At 43.9% G+C, this 27,569-nt stretch overlaps 1 protein-coding gene across 4 annotated transcripts in view; it reads left to right on the top strand.

Moving 5' to 3' along the window:
• Positions 1-27,569, top strand: part of NRG1 (neuregulin 1) — a 743,293-nt gene that overhangs the window by 371,937 nt on the left and 343,787 nt on the right. The gene's annotated exons all lie outside the window — the stretch shown is intronic.

The following is a 27,569-nucleotide window of genomic DNA, read 5'->3' as shown; positions in this document are numbered from 1 at the left end:
GCAGAAGAATTCTGTCTGCATGGGGGGCTACGTCGGTATAGCTATGTCTCCTTAGGTTGTGTAAAATCCTAGTGTGGACCAGATCCCAGTCTCTCTGCACCCCCATCTGTACAATGGAGATAATAGGACTGCGCTGCCTTACAGAGGGGATAAATACATGAAATATTGGGAGGGGCTCAGGTATTACAACAAAGGGGGCCAGACACGTTACTATCTGTAGGAACCATTTTGCATTGCATTTGAAGCCAGGGCTGTCATCCCAAGGCCCTGTGGTGCTGAGAACCACACAAATGTGAAAGAGACAAGGGCTTTGTCTACACTGCACATCTTTTAAGGACACGGCTGTCCAGTATAGCTGCTATTTGTTGGCGGGAGGGAGCTCTCCTGCCGACAAAAGAATTCCACCGCCGACAAGCGGCAGTACAAGCTTTGTGGGCAGGAGAACACTCCTGCCAACAATGCTCTGTTCACACTGGCACTTTTCATCAACAAAACTTTTGTCTTTCAGGGGTGTGTGTGTTTTTTTTAACATTTCTGAATGACAAAAGTTTTGTCATTCAGTTGCCATTGTAGACAAAGCCAAGCTTTCAAGCTATACAGAGCTCTTCTTCAGCTCTGGGAAAAGTACTCTGAGTGTCCCAGCTACATACAAGGTGGAACAGATTGCTTAGCATAAGTAAACAACACATGAAATAAAAGCAAAATACATTCTAAGCTGATCTTAACACTTTCAGTGCCATTACAAACTTAGATGCTTCTCACCACAGGCTGGCCGGCTGCCCTTCAGTCAGGCTCTCCCCTTTGATCAGTGCTTCAGTCGCTTGGTGGTGGTGTCTGTAGATGGAGGTGGAAGAGAGAGGAAGAGCCTGGCAAGCGTCTCTTCCTTTTATTATATTCTTTCTTCCCTCTTGGCTTTGCCCCCCCACCCCCCCTTCAGGGTCAGGTGAGCATTACCTCATTACAGTCCCAAACTGACCAAAAGAAAGGGAGTAACTCAATGGAGAGTCCAACAGATCCTTTGTTGCTGCCTAGGCCAGTGTCCTTTGTTCCTGTGAGGCTGGGCTGGGTTTGTCCCATACATGCTCTGATGAGGTGTGAACTGCCCCTCTGCTCTTGGAGAGTTTTTGCCTCAGCTTGTTTAAAGCCACAGGGACACATTTTCAGCCTCATAACTATAAACATGAAATTACAGCCTCTAACATTACTTAACAATTACTATGACATCACTATTAACAACAATGCTCAGTGCATCATGAGCCTTCTGAAGACACCCAACATGACAAACTTTTCATTGGATATCACACAATCGTTTTACAAGGATGAACATGGGGGTACTGGGTGTTCCCCTGAGGTACAGAGCATCACAACATGTCAGTGATTTGCTGAGTCAGGCCCTAAGAGAACAGAGCAGGTGGAGTTTTTTATATCGAGTAAAATAATATGTCATTAGTATTATCTTTGGAGCACTGATAATGTGCAAAGCTCTGTGCAAGACCCATGTCATACCAGTGTCAATCCAAAGTGCTTTGCTCACCTGAGAGGAAAATGTTGTTTTGTTAGGTCCAGTATGGTGTCCTGCTATCTCATTATGAAGTAATTATGTATTGGCCAACATTTTCATAAGCACCCAGGTCATTTAGGAGCCTATGTCTTTCAGTGGGACTCTGACTACTAAATCAGTTGGGTGCTTTTGAAAAATTTACCCAATATGCACAGTTGAAACTGAACAATCCCAGAGATGCCCTTACTGAAACTGTTATTTAACTGTTTCTTTGCTGTAGCCTAACAAAGCTGAAGATGCGGTGTTTGCCCAAGCTTCCTCCAAGCTAGTTCAGACCCAGACAAAACAGATCAGTGAGTGCTTTTGTGCAAACATCTGGGTGTGCATGAATAATAATTGAGAAGGCTTTGTGGGAGAAATGTGAGTTAAAGAAAGGGGAATGTTCAGTGTAGGAGATGGCAGTGGGGAGGTTAGGAGTATAAAGAGCAGATAAGAAGGCATGATGAAGTTAAGTGTCGAAGAAGGATAGAAACAGAGAGCTCAATACAGTCTCCACCGAAGGCAATAAGATCTCCAGTCCCACTGACTTTAATGGGTGTTGGATCAAGCCCAGAGTGCTTCCTTTGGAGGTGTGGATTGACCAAAGGGAGTGATGGAATAAGATAGCCAGGGTCCAGGTGTGTTGCATGTAACATACCCTATAGGCACCTTGTACACCATTTTGACAACATTCTATATACTGGTATTGTATAATGTATAACACTTCCTCGGAGGCTTGGTGTGTGATAACAAATGCGTACACTGGGAATGTTATAGAAGCAAACTGCCTCATAGCCCTCAGAAGATAAAGACAGACCACACTCCCCTCTGTTTTTCTTACAACTATTTCTGTAGCCTTTCCTCACTTGCAAGAAGCCTGTTTTCAAGAAGAAAGTCAACAAGGTTAGAAGTGTGTGTGGAAAGAACTTCAAGATTCTTCTTGGTGTGTCTTTGTCAAAACACACCTGTACAGTATGTTGTGCGGGGGTGAAATGAAACCTTTGCTTCATGGGGGTTGACTTTGGATGTTTATCTTGAAAGAATACAGTTGAGAAAATTCCTAAGCATGTTTATTACTCACTCGTATAATAACTGATTGGCAGCTTGAAATCTGTTCGTTTAATTAACAAGGTGCTTTTGTTTTATCACCTATAAATAGTAGGTTATTGTTGTTAGATTGCTTGTCACACTGGATGGCACTGGGTTTGGACATTGTTTTAATTGAAACATTTGTTATGAAAAGTCAGCTCAGTCACGTGGACTGTGCATGGGCAAGCCACTCAGGAAAAAAGGCAAAGCCACATTTTGGGTTGCCCCTTTAGAAATGGGAAGCTGAATATTGAAGAGATTTCTTCTGTAAATCATCTCAGTTGCCTCTTTTTGCAACACACATCTGGTGAAGGTTAAATCATCTTAGAAGCTTTTTGTCCTGAAGCAGTAGAGGGTGCTATGGGGACATACTTGAGCCATTGTTGGGCCCTTTGCTATGGAGCGTCTGTAATTACAAAAGGAGACACCTGCATGCTGCGCATCTTTCCTGGCTTTTACAAAGAGATGAAAGTATCAGAAATATACTTCACTGTGACAACGGCATCGGGGAAAAGGTGTGACAGGTGCCTGAAAAGTGATAGAAAAGGTCAGAAATTAGACAGAAGGTAAATCTTTCAAAAGTGCCTGTGTCACTTAAGATGCTACACTGTATTGAAAGTCGATGGGATTCAAACTCTGACACCACGTAGGTGCTTTTGAAAATGTGTTTATAATCCAAGGACTATGGGGAATTCTAGTCATCCCTGTTGGAGATCTGAGGATTTTTGCCTGTTTTCAGCCTTTATGGTCCCTGTGAAGAAGGGTGTGTCTACACTGGAAAAGCTGTTCCATACCAAGAAGATATTTATAGCTGGTACGGCATATCAGAAAGACAGAGGAACTGCCCCCGAGCCCCAGCCCCTGCCCTTCCAATACCTGTGTCTCCTCTGTCTGTGCAGCAGCCCCACCGGAGGACAGGGCTCGGGGGCGGGATTGGGGGCAGTACAGCCAATGGAGGAGTTGGCAGCTTTCTGCTCCTTTCCCCGCTGGGGAGGACATGTGCCCCCCCCCCCCTTCTTAAGAACATGCTTACCTTTAAGTGTGTGCTTAAGTTCTATTGCAGTCAAAGTGGTTTAATCATGCAGTTAAATTAAAACATGTGCTTGAGCACTTTGCTGAATTATGGAACCGTTTTTTTTAGAAGCTGCCATGGCTTTGTGCATTTGTCCATTTTGGGGGATGAGCCTGCTGTAAGACAAGGCAAAAGTGCAGTAAAGTAAGACCTCATTGTAGACACCTACTTGAGTTTTTCACAGTACTGACAACCCAAGCATTCAAAGACCATGTGTTAGAAACCTGCCCACATGATCATGATTAGGGGGCTGGAGCACATGACTTATAAGGAGGGGCTGAGGGACTGAGCTTATTTAGTCTGCCGAAGAGAAGAGTGAGGGGGGATTTGATAGCAGCCTTCAACTACCTGAAGGGGAGTTCCAAAGAGTATGGAGCTCGGCTGTTCTGTCATCTGCCACCACTGAGAGTAATGATCTCAGGTTGCAGTGGGAGTGTGTGTGTCTAGGTTGGATATTAGGAAACACTATTTCACTAGGAGAATGGTGAAGCTCTGGAATGAGTTACCTAGGGAGCTGGTGGAATCTCCTTTCTTAGAGGTTTTTAAGGCCCAGCTTGACAAAGCCCTGGCTGGGATGATTTAGTCAGGGATTGGTCCTGCTTTGAGCAGGGGATTGGACTAGATGACCTCATGAGGTCTCTTCCAACCCTGATATTCTATGATTCTATACTCCCCTGATACTCCCTGCTGTGAGCAGGTGGATGGGAAAGAGGTAAGGGGAGAGGGAGAAGCCCTGGCTCCTCCTTCTCCTCACCATCCAGAGTTGTAGGTCAGGTATATGGGGAGAAGAAACTTGCTTCCCCTCCCAGAGTAAAGGGGGAGCAGGGGAGAAATCTTGCTCCTAGGGTGTCATGGCTACATGCCCAAGAGTTTTTAAGACCCGGCTTGACAAAGCCCTGGTTGGGATGATTTAGTTGGGGTTGGTCCTGCTTTGAGCAGGGGGTTGGACTAGATGACGTCCTGAGGTCCCTTCCAACTCTAATCTTCTATGAGTCTATAAGTTACATTTAAACATTAATTAGGCTGTAAAACTAATTCATCAAGGGTTCTTTTTGTTTGCCTTGGTTTTGAGCCTTTAGGGTTCATTCGGCTCTTGTTTTTCACTGCAACCATGAAGGCTAGATTACAAATTTACTTTAAAATAAAGTGAAAGCTGAGATTCTCTCATAATTACTGGATTCCAGAAGCAGGGGCTATGAGTTAAAAAACATCAACTGTCATAAGACTCGTGACAGATTCACCAGAGTTGGCAACATAAAACCTGGATCACCCCAGTACTGGCTGAATCCCAACGTTCAGGGGTCTTCAGATCCAGACTTTGGCTTCAGGTCACCTCTAGTTTCTACTAATTCTCAGTGCTGATGTCTGCAGGTAAAAGACGTGATTAAACTCAGCTTTTGCTTTTGCTCAGCTTTAGAGGCTGTTAAATGACTGGTTTTGTAGGACACTCCTTCAGTCTGTATTTATTCAGAAGTACTCCAGACACCTTTACAATTATTAGTGTTTGCTTGTGTCCAAGATTGGGGATCAGAGGAGACAAATTAGGTTTTAACCCTCAGTGAACACATATTTAACAATCCGTTGGTAAGACATCAATGTGCAATAAGTGTTGTTATCCGTGAAGAGAGATCTAGGTGTAATGCAGTATGGTTAAGTACTAGGCAGACGTGAAAAAATCACACTGAATAAAAATACAAGATATGTCTCATTCAGTGGAGATCAACAAAGTATTTTCGCATATTAATTTCAATTGCTTCACCAAAAAGAGAAGAAATCAATAAGCTTTTTCTTATCTACATGCACCATTTATTTGCTGTTTTATTCCTGTAACGCATGTTAACTGTAGAACAATTTATTCAAAATGTCCAGAGATACATTGTAGAAATTAGAGATGGAAGAAGGTTCTTTAGCCCATTGTGCTATAAGGGTGGGGATTTTCCAACTCCCCCACTGTGGCCTCACTCTTCTCCCACTGAAGTCATGGAGTCATACAGCTGAAGCCTGTAGGGAACATCGGATCACCCTGTCTGACATCCTGAATATCACATGCCACCAACACCATCCAGCACTTGCAAACTAAATCCAACAACCAAAATGAGACCAAACTATTACAGCCCAAAGGAGACTAGACTATTATGTGCCACAGGCAGGGAATAAGAGGAACTGATGGGCATGGAAATGATTAAGTGAAAGATACCCCGATAAACCTGGCAAGAGACCTGCACCCACATGCTGCAGAGGAAGGTGAATAACCACTGAGGTCACTGCCAATCTGAGCTGGGGAAATTCCTTCTCAAACCCACATATGACCGTGAACATGTGAGCAAGAACCAGCCAGCCAAGCACCTGAGAGAGAGAATGGGAGACATAGGATGGCTGGGGGAGAGAAACGTTCTCCCTCCCCGTGCCCGGGAAAGGAAGTCCAGAGGAACTGGGAAACTGAGTATCTTGCTATATTGATTAGGGATACATTGCCACAAATCTCCAGTACAGAGTAGCACATAGATGTGCTGCCCCAGGGGCAGACCAGTGAAGTTTGTTACTCAGTAAGTTACAGATTGGTCCTTGGCTCCTAAAAAGGAAGTAACCTGTACCTGTCCTACATACGTGGCACAGATTGCTTCCCCTGTGAAACTGGGAACTGTACCTTTAAGTAGCTTAAATTCTCAGAGAGGAAGTCTGGGGAAAGGGCACTGACCACACCCCCTCTGCCCAGGCTCAGCTGTGCTGGCCAGTGCATTGAAGCAGGGTGGAGTCAAGGCTCCACCCACTCCACACCCACCTGCACTAGTGGGAGAATAGTGGCACACAGGCTGCTATCCCTCCTGTGCTGCAACCGGTGATATGGGACATCCAGGCAAGAGAACAAAGGAGCACCTTAGCCAGGGCCACAGCTGTGCTCTTCATTTAGAAATCAGGGACTGCTTGTCAGTTTGCTTGCCTTTGCTTGCTGTTCTCCTCTTTTTTCTGCACAGGGCTAAAGAAAACCATGGTCCTGTCTCTCTACATTGGGCCAGCATGGCAAATTTTGTATTTAACTATATTAATTATACTCCTCAGCAACTGATTTATGCAGTTTCCTTCTGTCGTGAGTAATTTAGTATATGTTGGTTTTAGGATGTATTGGAAATTGATCCCTTTAATAGGAAATAATATTTCACAGTCTCTTTGGGTGAAATCACCCTGGGCAGAGGCCTGAATGTCACTTAAGTCACACTTAAGCCCTTGTTTTGAAGGTTTAAACAGAACTTAAGTAGAGCATAAGCTGTGTGCCAGCACCTTGCACTGTAGCTATTTGACACTTGCATATAATTTTGCAAATTTTAGATGTCAGTGGTGTTGATCAGGTAGGATGAGAGTAAAGGATGGAGGTTTATGTCAGTGAGGAACTGGCTGCATCCTTTAACATTTCCAGACATTCTCACTTTTTTTTTAAAGGCGTGTTGAACTTTTGTAAAGAAAGGGTCATATTAGTTTGCTATCTGAACTCTGCAGAAAGACCCTCTCAGCCTCAACTCTTTTTAACCAAGTTTTGCTTGTGAATTTTCCAGTTATTTGAATGAGCATAAATAGTTTATTCACCAAGGAGATTAAACAATCTGAGTTCTGTTCAAAAATATATTCTTCTACTCCACCAAGATATCATGCTTAGAGAAAATGTATAGAACCCTGACATAGGATTAGAGATTATAGCTGGAATTATAGTCCGTTCAAAGTCAAAACCAACAGCAAACATCCAACGGTATATTTCCATTACAGAACAAGGTTCCCCCATGCTCATACAGTGCCTAGCACAACAGGGTCCTGGTCTATGACTGAGGCTCCTACACATTATGATAATACCAATAATAAATAATAATAATAATGAATGAGCAAAATTGAGGTTGACTGATCTGTCTAAATCAGATGGGTTAACAGTAAGTGATAAAGGATTATAGGGCTGGATAACTGGCTGGATGCCTTCACTGTTTATTTCTAGACATTCTGCCTAGAGCTGGTCAGGAAATGAGATTATTTCCCCTGTGAAAAATGTCAGTGAAAACAAAAGGTGTTCATTTTGATCTCATTTTTTTTGTCAGTAATATTCAGCTTTTTGTTGGAAAACTATAAATGTTTGTTTTCAGTTTAGACACAAATTAAACATTTTCTACTAAAAAGTGCATTTAGCTGAGAACATAATTTTTGATTAAAAAAAACATTTCTGATGGAAATTTTTCTGCCAGTTCTATCTCCAACATTTGGACTGCTTCAAAAGACAGGATATTTGTAGCTGTTGCTATTTGGCATCCACTGGTTTCCATTCAAACACACTTTCAACCCTGACTCTTTTTCATGCCAGTTTGTGTTGGTGAATAGAGCTATCTAACATTATGTATTTGAAAAGACCCTCACAGCAATGAGGGGACATCATGAAGATTGGAGATAAGATTTTAGCTGCTAGGTTATGATTTATGTAGATGATTCAACAAAGAGATGTTTCTGAAGTGCCCCAGCTGAGATCAGGGCCTGGAGGAGTTTATAATCTAAATAGACAAGGAGGGGGCAGGGAAAACAAGAACACAGAAGTAAAGTGACTGCCTAAAGTCACACAGCAGGTCAGCGTCAAAGGGGAGAACCCACATCACCTGGCACCTCTGACAGCACCCTATCCACAAGACTATGTGGCCTCTGTTTTTCTTTGGGAGGCTTAGTTGTGCTTGATGCTTTATTAAGTTTACCAGTTATGAAGCAGTAGTTTGGCACCATTATGAACAGGAATCTCTCTTAATGAGTCTCACATTTTAAACCCTTTTCCAGGACCTATGAGGGCTAGAAACTTGCTTTTTAGGTAAGTGAAAGCTGAGATTCTCTGGTAATAACCTAATTCTAGAAGCTGGATCTTTAGGAAAAACACAAAATATCACAAGACTCATGATAAAAGTGGGAGTGTTGGCAACACTGGTCTTGTGGCGAGCTTAGAGCAAAAGATAGGCACTCCTTTAATAAAATGTGTGTATAAATTGAGTGTAAAACAATTTCCTTTCCAACCAGAAAGAAGCAAGTGGCCCGAAGAGTAAGGTTAATAAGATTAGACACAGATTTGAATATCACAAGTGAGGCCCGGTTCATAAACATGAGTCAATCCATTTTCTAGTGAGGAACAAACAGTGGTATGGTGACTACATCAGGACAAATTCAAAAGCCGGCAAATTCTCCTTAATGTTTCCATGGCCAGCCTGGAGTGAATGCCAACATCCAAAAACATGTTCATCCTAAGGGCATGGCTACACTTGCGAGTTAGAGTACATTAAAACAGCCCTGGGCGTCCTAGCTCACTACCCATCCACATGGCAAGGCATGTAGAGCACTCTGACTCCAGGGCTAGAGTGCTCCTGGTACTCCACCTCGGTGAGAAGATTAACGCTTGGTGCACATTAGTTGAAATGCCGGGCGTCAGTGTGAATGAGGTGTTGCATTACTGCGCTCTGATCAGCCTCCGGAAATGTCCCATAATCCCCTTAAGTCAAGTGGCCAGTCTTGTCATTGTTTTGGAATCACTGCAGGCATGCCAATATGTCCTTTGAAAGCTCCGTTTCTGACAGCTGGCTGCTTATCTGCTCCGAGACAAAGCAGCCATTTTGGGGAGGGATAGCTCAGTAGTTTCGGCATTGGCTTGCTAAACCCAGGGTTGTGCGTTCAACCCTTGAGGGGGCCATTTAGGGAACTGGAGTAAACAAAACAAAACCAAACAAACAATTGTCTGGGGATTTGTCCTGCTTTGAGCAGGGGTTTGGACTAGATGTTCTCCTGAGATCCCTTCCAACCCTGATTTTCTATCATATTCTATGATATTAGTATTGAGTGCTGTGTGTGAGAGGGAGAGGGGGTCTGCTGCTGTCTCAGCTTACAGGACAGCATGCTGACATGCTCTCAGCCCCCCAAAACCCTCTCTCTCTCCTCTCACATACACATAACACATTCCCTGTCACACTCCATCCCACCCCCTCATTGAAAAGCATGTTGCAGCCACTTGCATGCTGGGATAGCTACTACAATGCACTGCTCTCTGTGGCCATTGCAAGAGCTAATGTGGCCACACCAGTGCGCTTGCAGCTGTCAGTGTGGACAGACTGCAGCGCTTTCCCTACTGCGCTCTGCAAAGGATGGTTTAACTCAAAGTGCTCTACACCTGCAAGTGTAGCCATGCCCTAAAGCACTTCAGGGACTCTACTACAGCATTTGTATGGCACTAAGAAGGGATTATAAAATGTTAGACATTTCCTAAGCAGTGCTAGAAAATTGAAATGCCAGGCTTCAGAGGACTTGCTCAGCTCTGGGTATCACAGTTACTGGATATCACTTTGCACCTCTGACTTCTCCAGGTCCCTTCAAGTGTGCCCTCTGTCACATCTCAGGCCTGGATCTGTCACCTGGTTCAGAGTGCAATCACGCAATTCTCCCACTCAGATTGGGCACTGGTCTGCAGTCTTTTGGTACTAACATGATTAAAGTAGGTCTGCTGAGATAGGCTTAAACCCTGCAGTTCTGTTCCCTCTTGGGCATCGACATTGGTAACCAGTTACCAAACAACATTCTCAGAGCCAAGTATCATTTATTTAGAACAAAAGCATTTCAGAGAAAACAGTTCTTTAAAATGATAAAACAGACGATATGCATGCCTACCTTACCAGGTATCTAACCATATTCCACATGGAACTGTGGGAGGTCTAACGTCCTACCTGTAGGCTCTTCTGCAGAGCCTCACTGTCTGTCAGCTTGTCTTCCTGTTAGAGCTCACTCCTTAACTCGCAGCCCACTGCGTTTGTCACCCTCCTTCACAGCAATCGAGTCACTTTTCAACTGTTTATAGCATTTTGTCCTGGATCTCCTTGCTTTGGCAAAACAAATGTTGTCATTTGTTGGAGACAGGAGCCTTGAAGTTAACAGCTTGCCCCATTGCCTTTCAAATGCTTGGTTGGATATTCTTATCGGGGAAGCCACTAATGAATATACTCCATGAACACATGCATTTTCGGCAGATAATAAACATTCCATTTCCTGACGTATAAATTAGATCGATACAGAACAATCTAATTAGCCAGTATATCACAACTTTGCCTCACTGACCTGATCATAAAACTGTTGCATCTCAGTGTTCATAATATCATTACATATCAGCTCCTCGTATCATGATGGGCACCCAGGATGACTGTGATACATGGGTGTTCCAAAGATCAGCACGAACATCCTCTACCTGATAGATGGAGATTGTGGATTTTGTCCATATACTAATGGTGAAGATGTGACTGTGGGAAGAGGATGAAAAACAGTCAAAAGCAAATACAAAATAGTCCAAGATATTACAAACATTTGGGAATGCAACTAGACTGAGTCATGCCATGGATTATTTTCCTTTCTTCTAAATATTTGATAAGCATGTAACTTAAAGCACATGAGAACTCCCATGGAAGTGATTCATGCTTACAGTTACATATGTACCTTTGCTGGATCAGGGCCTTAATCTCCTCTGAAGAAACTGTTCTGTTTTTTCCTTCTTTTTACATTTGCATTTTAAGCAGAGTGCTATTTACAGTGCAAACAGACAGACAAAGGAAGAAAAAGAAATAAAAAAGCACCTGAGTTAAAGGAAGAGATACTCTGAGGAGGGATAACCTGTCTTCAATCTGTCAGTGCATGTGGCAGGGCATTGCTCTTCTGCTGTCACAGTTACAAAGAACACACCTGTTTCTAGGAGCAAATCTCTGTGTGTGTTTTTGTGTATGCACATACAACACGTGCATATGTTTCAAAATTAAGCAAGAAAATTAAATGTAGAAGAATCCACCTCACAAGCTGAAATCATCAGGGCAAAGAGCTTTATATCACTGTCCAAAAGAAGGAAAAGGAACAGAAGGCCTGATTCTGATCTCACTTATCTGTCTTTCTACCAGAGTCATTATTGCTGATTTACACTGCTGCACATGAGATAATAAGCAGGTCCCATGAGCTTAACCTGCAGTCATTATTGCCAAGAATATAATGCCAGGTGACTTCATAAGATTTTCTATTCTGTCACATCTGCAAAATCACACCCTCTCTGACCTCAAAACATTTGGTTTCCTGGAAAAGTGCATGTCAATAGAGTTGGCTGGAAAATGGAAATCCCTTCCTGAGAACAATATCACTGTTTCGGAACAAAAATTTGCTCCCAATTCAGGGGACACATTTTTTTTCCAGGAAGGATTTTCAGAAAAATTTCATTTTGGGAGAACCAAAATGGAATTTTTTGGCTTCTTGGCTACCCTTCTGGAAAACTCTTATCAATTTCACTTTCTCCCAGTCAGAGTACGAGAGGCGCTGTGCAGGAGGCCAGGAGGCTGAGTGCCAGAATTTTCTACCTCTCCTGCAGCCAGAGCTGGGGAAGGCAAAGAGACAGCCTAGGGGCTCAACCTGAGGTAGGCAGACAGTGGCATTGACAAGAACTTTCTAGGCAAGGAGCCATCCATTTAGTTTTCCCAATAGAAAATTGAAAATTTTCCAGCAAACTTGACATTTTCTGATGGAAATTCCGATTTTGTAACCTGGACATTGTCTGTTGGAAAATCATTCCGACAGAAAATTCCTGACCAGCTTTGGATATCAGAGACAACATTTATTTTAAAAGAGCTGAAATAAAAGTCATAATGAGTAATTGTCCCAGATACCCTACAATCTACACTTGAACCAGCCAAATTTGAGTTTCACTAACAACTGTGCTCGAGGGACAGATATGTCAACTACAGCATAAGCATATGTGATGGAACAGCTGAGAGGCACATCCAAGCATCACAATTTTCCAGTTTAGTAAACAACTGCATCCTGAGGCTTAAGGGCAAAGATCCAGCATCAGGGTATAAGTCTGAAGTTCTGTAATAGAACGTCCCAATGCTGAGTTGACAAATTCACCCACTAAGGTGAACCTTAGGCTAGCACAGAAGTTAGTACGAGCAGTAGCTGTGATTGAAAAAACCAAAGTGGTCAGGTAGTTTTGGATAAACAAAAACGTCGTCTTTTATAAAAAGACGGAAGTGAGAAGGACCAACAAAAGATAGTTATTACAAAAAATATTACCCAAGGCAGTTCCATTCTGTTTGTTTACATGCTGTAAGAGCTGTTTAGCATGATTGTTTTTTAAACATCATGCTTAATTGGTCAAAATTGTATTTAGAATCATTAACACTGTGACCAAAGAACCTCTTAATGCCAACTGGCAAAGGGGTGCAGAGTAGGTACAGGCACTACACAGGCCTGGTGTGTACATTCTAATTTACCAAAGAATGCCAGGTGAGATATTAAATGAAAGCCAGTGGCACTCTGTAATCACAATCATTGCGAAATGTATGTACAATACTGTGTAAGGAATTGTGTGTGTAGCTACATATGTATATTCTTAAGGTGTGTGGGTGCTACAATATTGCCAAGTTCAAGAGACCAGAAATCATGAATCGGCTCCCCAAAAAGTCATGGCATTGGCCCCAAAATCATGGTATTTTAAAAGAAGATTACATTGTGGTTTTAGCTCAGTCTCTCGGGTTTTGAACTCCCCCTGCCCATCCCCAGGGTGTGTGCATGTAGCAGCAGACAGAGCATGAGAGGCAGCATGACCCTGGGTGGTCTGGCTCCTTTAGGGAGGAGGGCAGTTGGGGCCAACCCACCCTGTTCCATGACTTGGCCCCTTAAAGAAACAGGTGTTTAAGGGAGCAGCAAACAAGCTGGTGAATGGGGACCAGGTGGTAATCAGGGAGCTCCCCCTGAGCAGCTGTGAGGTGACTCTGGGAAGGCCAGCTAGCTCAGAAAGGAGAATGTTTGTGTAAGAAGAAGGGCTGGGGGCCCCTGAACCAAAGGGCAGATGGGAAGAAAGGGTCTGTGAAGCAGGGCTGGAACTTGGCTATTGGTAGAGTGGGGAAGCTGGCCTTAACCATTGCACAGCCTCAGAAGGGTGAACTGTGGAATTTCTTAACCAGTTCAAAGGATTTGGGCCTGAAGGATCAAAGGAAGCTGTATATTTATCAATACTTAATAAATTGGACCCTAGTTAAAGGGAACGTTGTGTTAAGTACTTTGAGCTGTGAATAGGTTATTATGGAAAAGCCAGGAGGAACTGAGGGCAGTACTACCAGTGCCAGGCTGTGTAATGAGTGGGTGTGATTGAGTGACAACACCGCACCATACAGTATAACCCTTCTGCCAGGTGGATCCAGCAGCAACAAGAGTCGGGTTCACTATCTAGGGGGTCCTTTTTCAACAATACAACACAAAACCAGCTCGAGCCCCTGCCCAGTGACTTGGGAAATTTACACACCACCCCCAGGTGCATCTGAGAGGCAATACTTTCCCGCTCAAACACAGGGTCTGAGTGTAGCAAGAAACTTTTAATAAAAGGAGGGAAGTAACTCAGCATTAATTTGGGAAAACACCACAACTAGGGTTCATAAACACAAACCATGAGCAAAAGACCCACCCCTAAGTAAGTTGGGCAGTGTCCTTTTCCCTTCAGGGTCTTAAGTCCAGCAATCCGAAAGTCTCTGTAATGTGCGCATCCCTAATCTGTACCCCACTCACAGTTGCTGTTGTTGACCAGTGCAACCCCAGAGTTCAGAGGCTCATCCACAGAGTTCACCTCCCACCCTGTGTGGAAGACAGGGGATTGGGGGGGTAAGGAGGCACCTTACATACTGCACTGCTCGGGCACTCACTTGCCATGCCTCTCTGCCAGTCGCCCTGCTGGCCACACCTCTCCCCTAGTTGGCCACTCTCTAAGATGTCTTCAGGGCCCCCACACTTAACACAGCTCTCAGTGATTTCAGCTGTTAGTGGGGGAGCTTCACTGCTGTTGCATACTGAGGAGTTTCTTACAGAGACACTTTCCCAAAGTAGATCTAATGCTTACCTATGTATCAGTGATTTTAGCTCTGCAGCATGTAACAAGACTCTCAACTGAGTCTAAATTAGCTCTCTTATTATACCATAGAGAGAAAAAGGGTCAAACCATGTATAGAACCCTTAAACAAAGCCCACACCACCAGGTACAAGCATTTATCCCCACCCTTTCTCAACTCACTGGGATTTGGAACCCATGTCCCCTGCCTAGTGAATGCCATTCGAGGGTGAGTCCCTCCATTGGGGTATGCCAGGTACAGTTCTGCTGCTCTTGGTTCACACAACAAGGATAACAACCCTTTATTACTCCCGTCCCAATAACAAAGAGACTGGGGATCCAACACCGCTCACATGTGATCATTTGGGCAAGCAATCCCATCATGCTGAGCACCTAGGCAGGATGGGTGTGTCCATGCAAATGAGATCAGCTTCTGAAGTCTTTTTCCACAGCTCACCACTAGATGTCAGGGGAGAGCTCATTCAGACTCTGCTTACACAGTATCAGTGTAAGATGAAGCTGGAAAGACTGCAACAGCAATGGCTGGATGAGTTAGTAGGTCTGGACTGAAATGTTTCCTCTACTAATGCTCCACAAATGTGGATGTAGTTATAGCGGGGAGATAGGGAATGTTTTGCCCCTGCCAGCTTTCAACTTGCAGGTGCCTTACCCTCCCCCAACTTCTAGCTGGCTTGGAAGGGAGGAAGAAGATGGTGTGGAGAAGAGAGTCTGGGGCTTCTTGGAGCTGAAGTGCCCAGCACACTTCCAGCCCCGATGAACTGTTTAAATAATAACTTCAGAGGGCAGGAGTCAGAGACTAGTGCAATCTCCTGTCAGCTGGTGCATTTGTGACTTGCTGGTGGGCAGGTAGGAGAACTGTGGAGGGCTCACGTCCACCTTGCATAGTCCCTCTCACACCAGCTCATTGGCCTCTTTTCCTCCCTCCCCCTCCACCATGCACTTGAAGGACATGGGCACAAGGTTAGCTATGAAGAGGAATTGACAGGATTTCACTGAGAGGGAAGCAAGATTGCACTCTTTACACCTGCACCTGCTGCAGCTTCCCCCCTCATTGTGCCCTGTGCTTCCTTCTCCAGTTCCCCAGATCCACCCTGTCTACTTTCCCAACAGATCTCTCTATTCTCCTCCTCAGTCCCCAACAGCAAATATGTTAGAGACACCCAACTGTGCCTGGTGAAACCATTCAGATGGTTTCCATTCTCTGCTATTGCAGAACCCGCCCTGCCCTTGGTCCTGAGGCTGCCGGCAGGAGCCTCGCGGAATTCAGGGCTGACAGTGATTTTTAATTAAAATTAAGCCTCCTTTATCTAGATAGAACTCTCAAATATCAGGATTTTTTTTAGCCCCTGCTGAAAGAAAATCTTGGTATTTCAGAGTTCTATCATGGCATGAATGAGATTTCATTTTAGTTTAAAATCACATTTCTCAATTTGCGAGAGTTGGTGTGTCTTGTACTAGTTATCAGCAGAAGTGAAAAACAGGTTCTCTGTCTGACAAGAGATGTCTGTTCATCTGTCTGTTTACATGTGTACTGAGTATTGTTTCATTTTCAGTGGATCACCAATGACCAGTCTGAAGTAAATGCAAATGAAGGATTGTGAGGGCTTCAGAGACAAAATCTAACAGGAAGAGAAAAAGTAGTGTCAGAGCAGGGAGGGAAGGTGGGTGCACTCCAGGGTTTGGCTCTACTGTGCTTGGGAGATGAAGACACCCTGGCAACTTCACTGAGGAGCTCAAAGGACAATGAAAGGATCTTAGCCAAGCTCAGTTGCAAACACTGAAGAGAACTTTGGGTGAGCTAAGATTCTTTAGGCAAGAGGTAACTTGTTAGTTAAATTTAGACTCTAGAAACTGTGTTATGATCTTGTTTAATATGTAACCATTTGTTTCCAATATTCTTACTCACTATCACTAGGGTCTCTATTCTTTGATCATTAATTTATTTTTAATTTCGCTATAAATATATCTTAGTGCTGTGGTGTTAAGCAAAGTGCTGGCCCCAAGCAAAATCTTACAGTCTGATGCATATTGTTCCTTTGGGGATGGCAGGCCTGGTAATTCTATGAGTAAGGGGATAGACTCTACAGGAAATGCTTGGAGAGGGCTCAGATTTCTGGCTTGAAAGGTAGTGCTTGTGTTGCCAGAGGCTGGTGGAGTCAGGGAGCTCAGTCACAGCAGGCACAAACAAGATCTCCTCACACTAAGGGCAGATGGTGGTGAGGTATCACACAACCCTGGTACCCTTGGGGAGCATCACAATCACATAACACCAAAGAGATCTGATTTTGTGTGTTTATCAAATTCCCTGTAAACAGCCAGGATTCAGCTTTCCTTACCCTTTCCCACAAATAAATATGACTCTGTCCCTCACCACATTCCATATGTACCTAAAGATTTTCAAATGGCACCTGCTAGGTTATTTTACCTGTGCATTTTATTATGGGCAGGGCTGGTAGTGCTCCCTATTATCAAGATTGCCCAGCATTTCCCATTTAAAGACCCTTTTTTCAGTTGCTTATAACTTTGCCAAACTTGAACCATTTGGGCTGCAATTTTCCATGCCAGATCTCTGCCTGGAACAAAATATTTCTGGAAAAATTCAGGCAAAATGGTTCAGCCATTTCTGAGAATGAGGCTAGGGGAAAAACATTGTTTTGCAATATTAAAAAAATTCTTGTGACTTTTTTCTTTGAGAAGTTTTGGCATCCCCTTTTTTTGGAACAAGGGCTAGAAATTTGGCTGGGAAAGCTCCATCGGCAGGGATGTGCTTATTGCTGTTCCTGTGAAAATCAATTCAAATTAGGACAATTTATAAGCTTCTGAAAAATCATAGTTTGCTTATGCTCAGTAGAGATTTGTTAGAATTTGGCAGCTAAAATCTCTGAAGATTCATTACACTGAGCAGGCTCCATGCCCTCATAGCTTCTGATGCCACCCGGACTGCACATGTGCCATCCTCATGGAATTGCATTCTCTGTATCCTTAGTGCAAGAGGATATCATGGCATCATCTGGAAGGAGAATCCCAACTATGGGATTGTTTCCCTCTGCTCCAGCTTGGTGCTCTCCTTCCTCAAGATCTTCATCCTCCTCAATAGCACAGAGGTTGTCAGACTGGGGATGAGACCACTCTACTGTGTCCCTATCTGTGTCCCTTAACTCCTCCAGTTCAACCACTCTGGTCTCAAGAGTCCATAATTGGTCTCTGAGGGCCATCAGCTGCTTGCACCGCATGCACACATATGTCACCTGCCCACAAGGCAGGTAATTGTCCATGCTGCATTCAGTGCAGTAAACAGGATAGCCCCCACTCTGTTACTGGACTTCTGCCTGCATTATTTTCATTTTTGCAGGGTTTTTTGTTTGTCTGTTTGTTTTTGGGGCAACTGGCCTATGTTTAGGGAATGTTTGTTAGATGTAGCTGCCTCTCCCACTCCTTCTCGAACCCCCCTCAAGAAACTGCCTTGTCGGTTAGCTCTTCTGGTTGCTTAGGAGCTGGCTTTATAAACCCCTGTCCTCCTGGAGTTAGCCCTTACCCCTTGTCAAGGGATCCTAAAGGGTGTAGGGACTAAAGGATGGCAAGCTAGAGCCTCCTTAGTAAGCTTTCAGCCTACTTTAGCAGGCTGTGTGGCTCAGCAAACAGCCCCCACAACAGACCCTATTATACTCTTTAGTCAAGCAAGCACACAAGACAAACTAACAGACAACAAACTCACCCCAAGGATCACATAGTCTCTCCTTCTTCACCTGGAGAGCGCCCTAGCAAAACTTCCATTTGCTGCTCCTGTTCTCTAGTCAGAACTGTATTGAAGGAATATATGTAATTTTGTATGAGTTCCTGAACGTTACTGACTAGATCACAGTTTCTCAGGTAGATATTAGTATAGCTTGAAAACTTCAAATTTTTTTTAAAAATGGGTGCCACTGACTTCTTTAGGAGCTACTGGGTGCTCAACACATTTGAAAATCAGGCCACTTATTTAGCTGCTCAGTATGGACTTAAGAGCCTAACTTCTTAAGCACCCATTTTTTAACTGCTGACAAAGAAAGAATGGAAATTTGCAATCATCTGCCCAGTTTTTCAAAGAGCCATGAATAAGCATCAGTACCTTTGGGTGCTTATCTGTACTGAAACTTGGGCCTGTCTGTGGATCCCCATTGCTGTTACAAACCGGTACATGGAGAAGTTTACAACTCAAAGAAGTTCACCCTTGAATCTTCCCGTTTAAATGCTTTCAAATGCTGCCCCCATCGGAATGTATCTAGTCTGAGAGAGACTCCATTTGCTGGATGACGGTGAGTTTTTTCCCATAGGACCCATGTACGGTAAGGAAGAAGTGACTGCCTCTAGGGAGTTTACAGTCTAATTCGATGAGTCATTAACTAGTGTCTAACATTGATTAATCATCAGTGACTGACAAGTAAACAGTAGTGCTGGGACAGTATCCTTCTAAGGATTACAAAGGGTCATGTTATCCTAAAATTTTGTTGTAATAGTTTAGTTTGCTCATGATGAATAATAGTATGACTCACAGAGTGTTGTGACTTGGAGATCCTGACATATGCCATGACCACTAGCCTTATCTTTTGATCTCCCTCATACCATAAGTCGGTCCACTACCCCCCCAGTACATCACGTTTGTTGGATTGGGGGCTAGAAAGCATCCGGAACCATCCTTTTCCTATGTGGGCAACAGAAAAGATAGCAAGAGACTTGACTGTCTGCTGCAGCTACCTTCTGCATATGGGCTTAACAGCAGACACTATGTTACATGTACAGCATACAAACAGAAAAGTTAAATAAAAACATAAATCCCTGCTCTGTAGGATTGCAACACAACACTACTTTATTTTGTAGAAGTCAGCCCAATAACACATAAGAACCCAAAACAGAGAGAGATAAAGCAGGCTGCTCCCTGATACAAAGAGTTACAACCTGCCCCACCTGATTGTAGGCTGTCTATCTGCAGACTAACTCTTGTTGCACATTTCCCTACAGAGCCTCCTATTCCGCAGGCAGGAACAGGAATCACCCACAAACACACATTTTTAAAGTTATAACTTGCAATTCCAACACAGTCTTCAATATACCACACACTAGAGTTAGTAGATGTTGATCCTTGCCACATGGCAGTGGTATTTAACCTTTGTAACCCCGACCCAAAGGGCCCAGAAATAAAGTTCAGTCTCTTTTCAGCTCTCTTGTTTCCGACACCCTCTCCCCAGTAGCACCCAATAAGGCGGATTGTTAAGGAATTCAAGTGCATTAGCAGGTCTGACATTCTGTCCAGCACAGACACTCTCGCTCCAACATTGCACTACACAGCTCTGGAGGCTGCTCATGTTTCACAGTAGGGAAATGCACATTCACTGGGAGACACAAACCTGAGCATCTTCTTCCAAAGGATGGAGCAGCCACTTCTTCCCCCAGCTGGTTCCACATCCAGGGGGAAGTTCTTTGCAAGCCAGTTGACATTCATTCAAGTAGGGGAAAATTATAAAGTTCTTCAGGCCTTAGTCCAGCAGGATCTGAGAATGGAAATGTCACCCATGGAAAGGAGAGGCATTTTAGTGAACAACCACCTGTCACATGCTGAGGTGCAATCCATACCAGTGAGGGGTTGTGTCACTGCCTTCCCTGTAATCCTAAGGCCCTCAAAAGACTCTTCTGCCATAACGTCCTTTTTCTGGATGCTCTCAGCCAGCATACAAGCCTGCTCTGTGTGTTAAGCAGTTGTGACTCTGTAATTCTCATTCCAGCAGCCTTCTTGTAACATCCCAGCCACATTCTGATTACACCTGGCAAGATGACCCCCAACATATCCCCAGTACCGTATTTTCCACAAACTGTGTTCTCTGCAATGTCCAGCCCTCTCTTGGACAATTCAGAGCGATATTAAGGTTTGTTTGTTCCTTTAAATTTATAATCCCCAGCAGCTTGCCACATTAACTGGAGGTAGCATGCCCTTGAAATCAAACACGGGACTCAACGGGTTTAGACTAAAAGTAAAACAAGTTTATTAACAAAAAGGTAGGATTTTGAGTGAGTTCAAGGTCAAAGGATAGAGTTAGAAATGGTTACAAGCAAACAAAAGTGAAAAATGCTTTCTAAAGGCTAAGACGTAACAAAGAATGCTACAGCCTTTGTTCAAGGCAGTTTCCTTGCAAATCTACCTTCCAGCAAGATGGCTGACCAACCCCTCTGGTCAAAGCCTCTGATCTCCCGCAAAGTCCAGAGTGCTCAGTTCCTTTGATGTCTTAGATGAAAGATCTCTTGGTGTTCCCTGCTCCTCTTTGTACTCCAGTGAACTTTGGTAATGGATACTTCTGAAGGTTACCCCCCCACACACACCCAAATAAAATCCATTCAAACTGTGAGGTGGCGAAGGAAGTTTCATGCTGGTATATTCTCCTGCAGATGTTTGCTAAAACACAAATAGAGCTGTTTCCCGCAATCTCCTCCCCTTGCTGTGATGTATAGTGGTTATCTCCTCCCCTTGTTGGCTTGATGGTCCTGTTTGACTTCTGTGTAAATTGCATTACCATTATTTCTTTTCAAAATGGACAAACCACATTCCTTTGTCTACCCTGGGGTAACTTTACCCCTGCCTGGGAGACTCGTTTTCATAACATAATTTCCAATATGTTTGTAATTTTGAATTTGTCCTCTGTGCATACACCACATCATAATATGAATGATCCATGTATTAGCTTTCTATTGCTATCTTAGATGACACCTTCCAGATACAGATTAAGCCATTAGTGAGCTGGTGTACGAACAACTGCTCAGGCCAGCTGAAACGTACTGCCCACTTGTATTGGGATGCTATTAGGGTGACACCACCCCTATCTCGCCACAACAGTGGGATCACTATCCCACTGAGATTTGTTTGTAAGGTTTCCTGCCTTACGCAGTCAGGAGTTTTCAATTTCCCCAAGCAAAGAACCTCAGGGGATAGTTTCCCCATAATGCACTAACTCCACACAGACAACAAAGAGTCCGGTGGCACCTTAAAGACTAACAGATTTATTTGGGCATAAGCTTTCATGGGTAATAAACCTCACTTCTTCTTCATGTGTCATACAATGCCTGCATCTGTAACTTTCACTCCATGCATTTGAAGAAGTGAGGTTTTACCCACGAAAGCTTATGCCCAAATAAATCTGTTAGTCTTTAAGGTACCATTGGATTCCTTGTTGTTTTTGTGGATACAGACTAATACGGCTACCCCCGATACTTAACTCCACACAGGAGGCTCAGCCCCAGTAACAAGGGGACACTGAAGGACCAAGGAGAGAGAACAGTAAAGTAGGAGAGGGTTTCTGAGGGCCCAGCTGATACTCATTCACCCTGTAAGAGACTAGTGACTGTATGCAGGCTGGGTTTGCACTGGTATGCAGGCTGCGTGACTGTATGCAGGCTGGGTTTGCACTGCTGAGAAAAGGCATATATTATTACAGGTTTTCATACTGAAGAGACTGACTCTCTGGCTGAAATGTTTGGTGAGGAGCATATCCCAGGCTCCATGGAAAGCAGGTGCCTGTTGCTGGGTTTAGCTTTACCATCAGGTGGATAGTTCTTGTGAATAGGTTAACCTACCCTAGAACCAAAATTTTGGATCCTTAGCTGGTGTAAACTGCTCAATCTCCACTGATGTCAGTGGTGCTTGGCCAGATTACACAAGCTAAGTATCTATCCCAATATCCGTGGCTTTCTATCACACATGCAGCTCAAAAGTCTTGTCTACATTGGGCTTGGATCTGGGCCCCAAACATCTGCAGTATATTTCCTATAGTAAGGAAATAAATCCTTTCCACCTACTACTGCCATCCTGGATCAATGAGCTTGTTCAGCCACTCTGGCAATTAGCTTATTTCCTTTTCACAATGATGACAGTGTCTGCATTATAGTACACAATCAAAGGGATGGCTAGATCCCATACTTGACTTCTGAAGTGTCTCCACCAGAAACTTCTCAAGCGTGCTTAATTCCTGTTAGTGAAAGCATCACGCTCCATCTGCTTTCTGATAGCTCAGGATAAGCTGAGATAAGAGTGCAGATAGTGAGAGGCTGCTCTTGGTCACTTGTGCTAAGACAGCAGCTGTCAGCATCAGTGGGTTTCTTTCAATGTATAGCAGCAAAGAGTCCTGTGGTACCTTATAGACTAACAGACACATTGGAGCATGAGCTTTCGTGGGTGAATCCCCACTGCGTCAGATGCATGTCAGCCACTAGCTCTTTGAATTGTTGGGATTAGGTAGAAACTTGCTTACTCTTTGTCCCTAGTCCCACATTTGAAGAAACAGGTTGTCCAATGAGTACTTGAACGTTATGCTGTAGCCATAGCCAGATATGCAACCTGAATGGTTTCAAGACTAAGCTTGATAAGTTCATGGAGGGGATGGTATAATGGGATAGCCTAATTTTGGCAATTAATTGGTCTTTGACTACTAGCGGTAAATATGCCCAATGGCCTGTGATGGGATGTTGGATGGGGTGGGATCTGAGTCACTACAGAGAATTCTTTCCTGGGTGCTGACTGGTGAGTCTTGCCCACATGCTCAGGGTTTAGCTGATCACCATATTTGGGATCAGGAGGGAATTTTCCTCCAGGGCAGATTGGCAGAGGCTTCCTCTGCAGTGTGGGGCATAGGTCACTTGCTGGAAGATTCTCTGCACCTTGAAGTCTTTAAACCATGATTTGAGGACTTCAATGGCTCAGACACAGGTTTGATACAGGCACGGGTGGGTGAGATTCTGTGGTCTGCATTGTGCAGGAGGTCAGACTAGATGATCATAATGGTCCCTTCTGACCTTAAAGTCTATGAGTCTGAGAGTCTATGTCAAACAAAAGCATCCCATCAGAATTTGCATTAGCCAAAGTCTGACCCTGGCTTCCCCATACTATTAGCTCATGCATATTGAGATATCAGATACTAGAGTTTTCTTTTCTTGCATTAGTGATGCAACAACCTTTAAAAACAACCCAGCTGTGCCCATTAGGATGCTAAAAATAAGAAAGAGGATTTCCAAAGACGTGTACAGACCATGAAGAGAAGGATTCAGTTTCTTATTTAAACAGGCTGATGTTGAGTGATATCCATCTGTTTCACACTTATTATTTTATCTGTGCACATATAGCCTACCTTGCATAGGCTGCTAGTGGGGTTTGAACACTTGATGTTCTGAACTAAAAGCCTATACCACTAGTGAGTGAGCTAAAGCACTAACATTGAAGTGGTAGGGTCTCATGCTTATGGTTTGCTTTCCGTGTTCCTGAAGGTAAAGGATCAGTTTCAGGGACTTTAGTTTAATAAAGTCAGACCAGTTAAAGGGACTTCAGTTTAAAACAGTTTAAGGCAGACAGGATTAATACAGTTTCCCCTCACTCCTCAGCTCTACCAAGGCATGTCAGCCCTTAACTATACAGTTCATCTAGGAGTAATGACCAAATAAAATCCAGCAAATTGTTGCTTTATGGGGAGTGTGCAAATCAGTCCCACTACATTCAACTGTATTTGTTATTCAAAAAATATTGGAAGGATATCACAAACTAACAAAAGACACCCTAGATATTATTCAAAAAGAACCCAGGGCTGCTATTCAGCTTCTCATAAACAAAGTAGGGAAATGCAACCTAGATGGAGCTGCTATAAGGTGGGTACATAAGTGGCTAGAAAAACATTCCCAGAGAATAGTTATCAATGGTTCACAGTCATGATGGAAGGGCGTAACGAGTCAGATCCCGTAGGGATCAGTTCTGGGTCCAGTTCTGTTTAATATCTTCGTCAATGATTTAGATAATGGTATAGAGAGTACACTTATAAAGTTTGCGAATGATACCAAGCTTGGAGGAGTTACAAGTACTTTGGAGGATAGGTTATAATTCAAAATGATCTGGACAAATAGGAAAAATGGTCTGAAGTAAATAGGATGAAATTTAATAAGGACAAATGCAAAGTATTCCACTTAAGAAGGAACAATCAGTTGCACACATACAAAACGGGAAATGGCTGCCTAGGAAGGAGCACTGCAGAAACGGGGGTCATAGTGGACCACAAGCTAAATATGAGTCAACAGTGTAACACTAGCAAAAAATTCTGTGGCACCTTATAGACTAACAGATGTATTGGAGCATGAGCTTTTGTGGGTGAATACCCACTTTGTCGGATGCGTGCATCTGACGAATTGGGTATTCACCCACAAAAGCTCCCACAAAAGCTCATGCTCCAAAACGTCTGTTAGTCTGTAAGGTGCCACAGGACTCTTGCTGCTTTTACAGATCCAGACTAACAAGGCTACTCCTCTGATTCAGTGTAACACTGTTGAAAAAAAACCAAACATCATTCTGGCATGTATTAGTAGGAGTGTTGTAAGCAAGACAAGAAGTAATTCTTCCGCTCTACTCCACATTGATTAGACTGCAACTGGGGTATTGTGTCCAATTTCGGGTTCCACATTCAGGAAAGATGTAGACAAATTGGAGAAAGTACAAAGAAGAGCAACAAAAATGATTCAAGGTCTAGAAATCATGACCTGTGAGGGAAGATCGAAAAATTTGGGTTTGTTTAGTCTGGAAAAGAGAAGACTGAGAGGAGACATGATAACAGTTTTCAAATACATAAAAGGTTGTTATAAGGAGGAGGGAGAAAAATTGTTCTTAACAACTGAGGCTAGGACAAGAAGCAATGGTCTTAAATTGCAGCAAGGGAGGTTTAGGTTGGACATTAGGAAAAACTTCCTGTCAGTGTGATTAAGCACTGGAATAAATTGCCTAGGGAGGTTGTGGAATCTTCATCATTGGAGATTTTAAAGAGCAGGTTAGACAAACACCTGTCAGGGATGCTCTAGATCATACTGAGTCCTGCCATGACTGCTGGGGACTGGACTAGATGACCTCTGTGACAGGTTTGGTCACAGAGACCACCTTGGGACTGTCACCTGATGTGCTGAAATTACCTCTGAGCCCATTTTCCCTGCCAGCTTGAGACTCCAGAGCTCTGTCTTGTTGAGCCAGACACACTAGCCTGCTGCAACACAGACCCCAATCTGGTCCACACCACCAAAGCTGCAGACTAACTAAAAACAGCTCAGCAGGTCACCTGTCTCCAGCACCCAGACACCCAGCTCCCAATGGGATCCAAACCCCAAATAAATCCATTTTACTCTGTATAAAGAAGAGGTGGGCAAACTATGGCCTGCAGGCCACATCTGGCCCGTGGGACCCTCCAGCCCAGCCCCTGAGCGCCTGGCCTGGAAGGCTAACCTCTGGTCCCTCCCCTGCAGCCTCAGCTCAGTGCACCACCGGCACAATGCTCTGTGCTGCCCAGTGGTGTGGCTGTAGAACTGCCAGCCACCGGTGCTCCAGGCAGTGCAGTCAGGGGGCAGGGAGCGGGGCGGGGAGGTTGGATGGAGGGCAGGAGAGTTTGGGCTGGTGATCAGGGGCGGGGGTGTAGATAGGGGGCGGGGTGGTGAGAGGGCAGGGAACAGGGGGGTTGGATGGGGCAGGGGTGCCAGGGGGCAGTCATGTAAGAGAAGAGGGGTTGAATGGGGCAGCGTGGGGCAGTCAGGGATGGAGGTTCCAGGGGATGGGGAGGTTGAGTGGGGTAGGAGTCTGCGTGGGGGCCGTCTGGGGACGAGAAGCAGGGGCGGTAGGATAGGGGGAGGGGGGCGGGCCACGCCTGGCTGTTTGGAAAGGCACAGCCCTCAATATAATTTCTGAAATCTGATGAGGCCCTCAGGCCAAAAATTTTGTCCATCCCTGGTATAAAGCTTACACGGGGTAAATTCATAAATTGTTCCATCTCTATATCACTGGTAGAGAGATATGCAGAGCTGTTTGCTCCCCCTGGTATTAATCACTTAGTCTGGGTTTATTAATAAACCAAAGTGATTTTTATTAAGTATAAAAAGTAGGATTTAAGTGGGCCCAAGTAATAACAGCCAGAACAAAGTAAGTCACAAAGCAAAATAAAACAAAACAAGCAAGTCTAAGCCTAATACATTAAGAAACTGGTTAAAGAGAGATCTCACCCTCAAAGATGTTCCAATAAGTTTCTTTCACAGACTAGCTTCCTTCCTAGTCTGGGCCCAATCCTTTCCCCTGGTATGGTCCTTGTTAGATCCAGCAGACATCTTCACCAGTAAGCAGGGATTCTCTCATGACTGGCAGCCCCTTTTGTCATGCTCCACCCTCTTTTATAGCTTTGGCACAAGGCGAGAATCTTTTGTCTGTGCTTGTCCCCACCCCGCCTCAGCAATGGGAAAGTGCAAGGATTAAGATGGATTCCAGTATCATGTGACATGGTCACATGTCACTGTAAGACCCCCTAGTCTCCATTCTTCCTGGGTTGACACACACTTAAACAGGAAGGCTTGCAGGTAAATAAACCATTTACAACCAATTGTCCTAGTCAATGGGAGCCATAAGATTCTAAACCATCATTAATGGCCCCCACTTTGCATAATTACAATAGGACTTCAGAGTTATATTTTGTATTTCTAGCTTCAGATACAAGAATGATACATGCATACAAATAGGAGGAATATATTCAGTAGTTTATAACCTTTATTATGATACCTTACAAGAGACCTTTTACATAAAGCATATTCCAGTTACATCATATTCACACTCATAAGCATATTTCCATAAAACATATGGAGTGCAACATCACAACCTCTCGAGGTCCCTTCCAGTCCTGTGATTCTATGATTTAAACTACACAACTGGTCACCCATTATTTCTGACTGGATGTGTAATAAAGGGGTGACACCCAGAAGTGCTGATAAGAAACTACATTGTATTTGCTGGCCCCAGTCACATGGCATACATCAGGGATACAAAAAACTCTACCTCTATTTCCTGGCATGAGAGAGTATCTATTGACTCCAGTGGCTATCATTACAATAGGATTTTTTGGCGGGGCTGGGTGGGGGGGACTTTTTTTAAT

The sequence above is a fragment of the Chelonoidis abingdonii genome, chromosome 6 (assembly GCF_003597395.2).
Source record: "Chelonoidis abingdonii isolate Lonesome George chromosome 6, CheloAbing_2.0, whole genome shotgun sequence".
In the NCBI taxonomy this organism is placed as follows: domain Eukaryota; kingdom Metazoa; phylum Chordata; order Testudines; family Testudinidae; genus Chelonoidis; species Chelonoidis abingdonii.
Note: the sequence above shows the minus strand (reverse complement) of the source record. Positions and strands in the feature narration are given on the sequence as shown.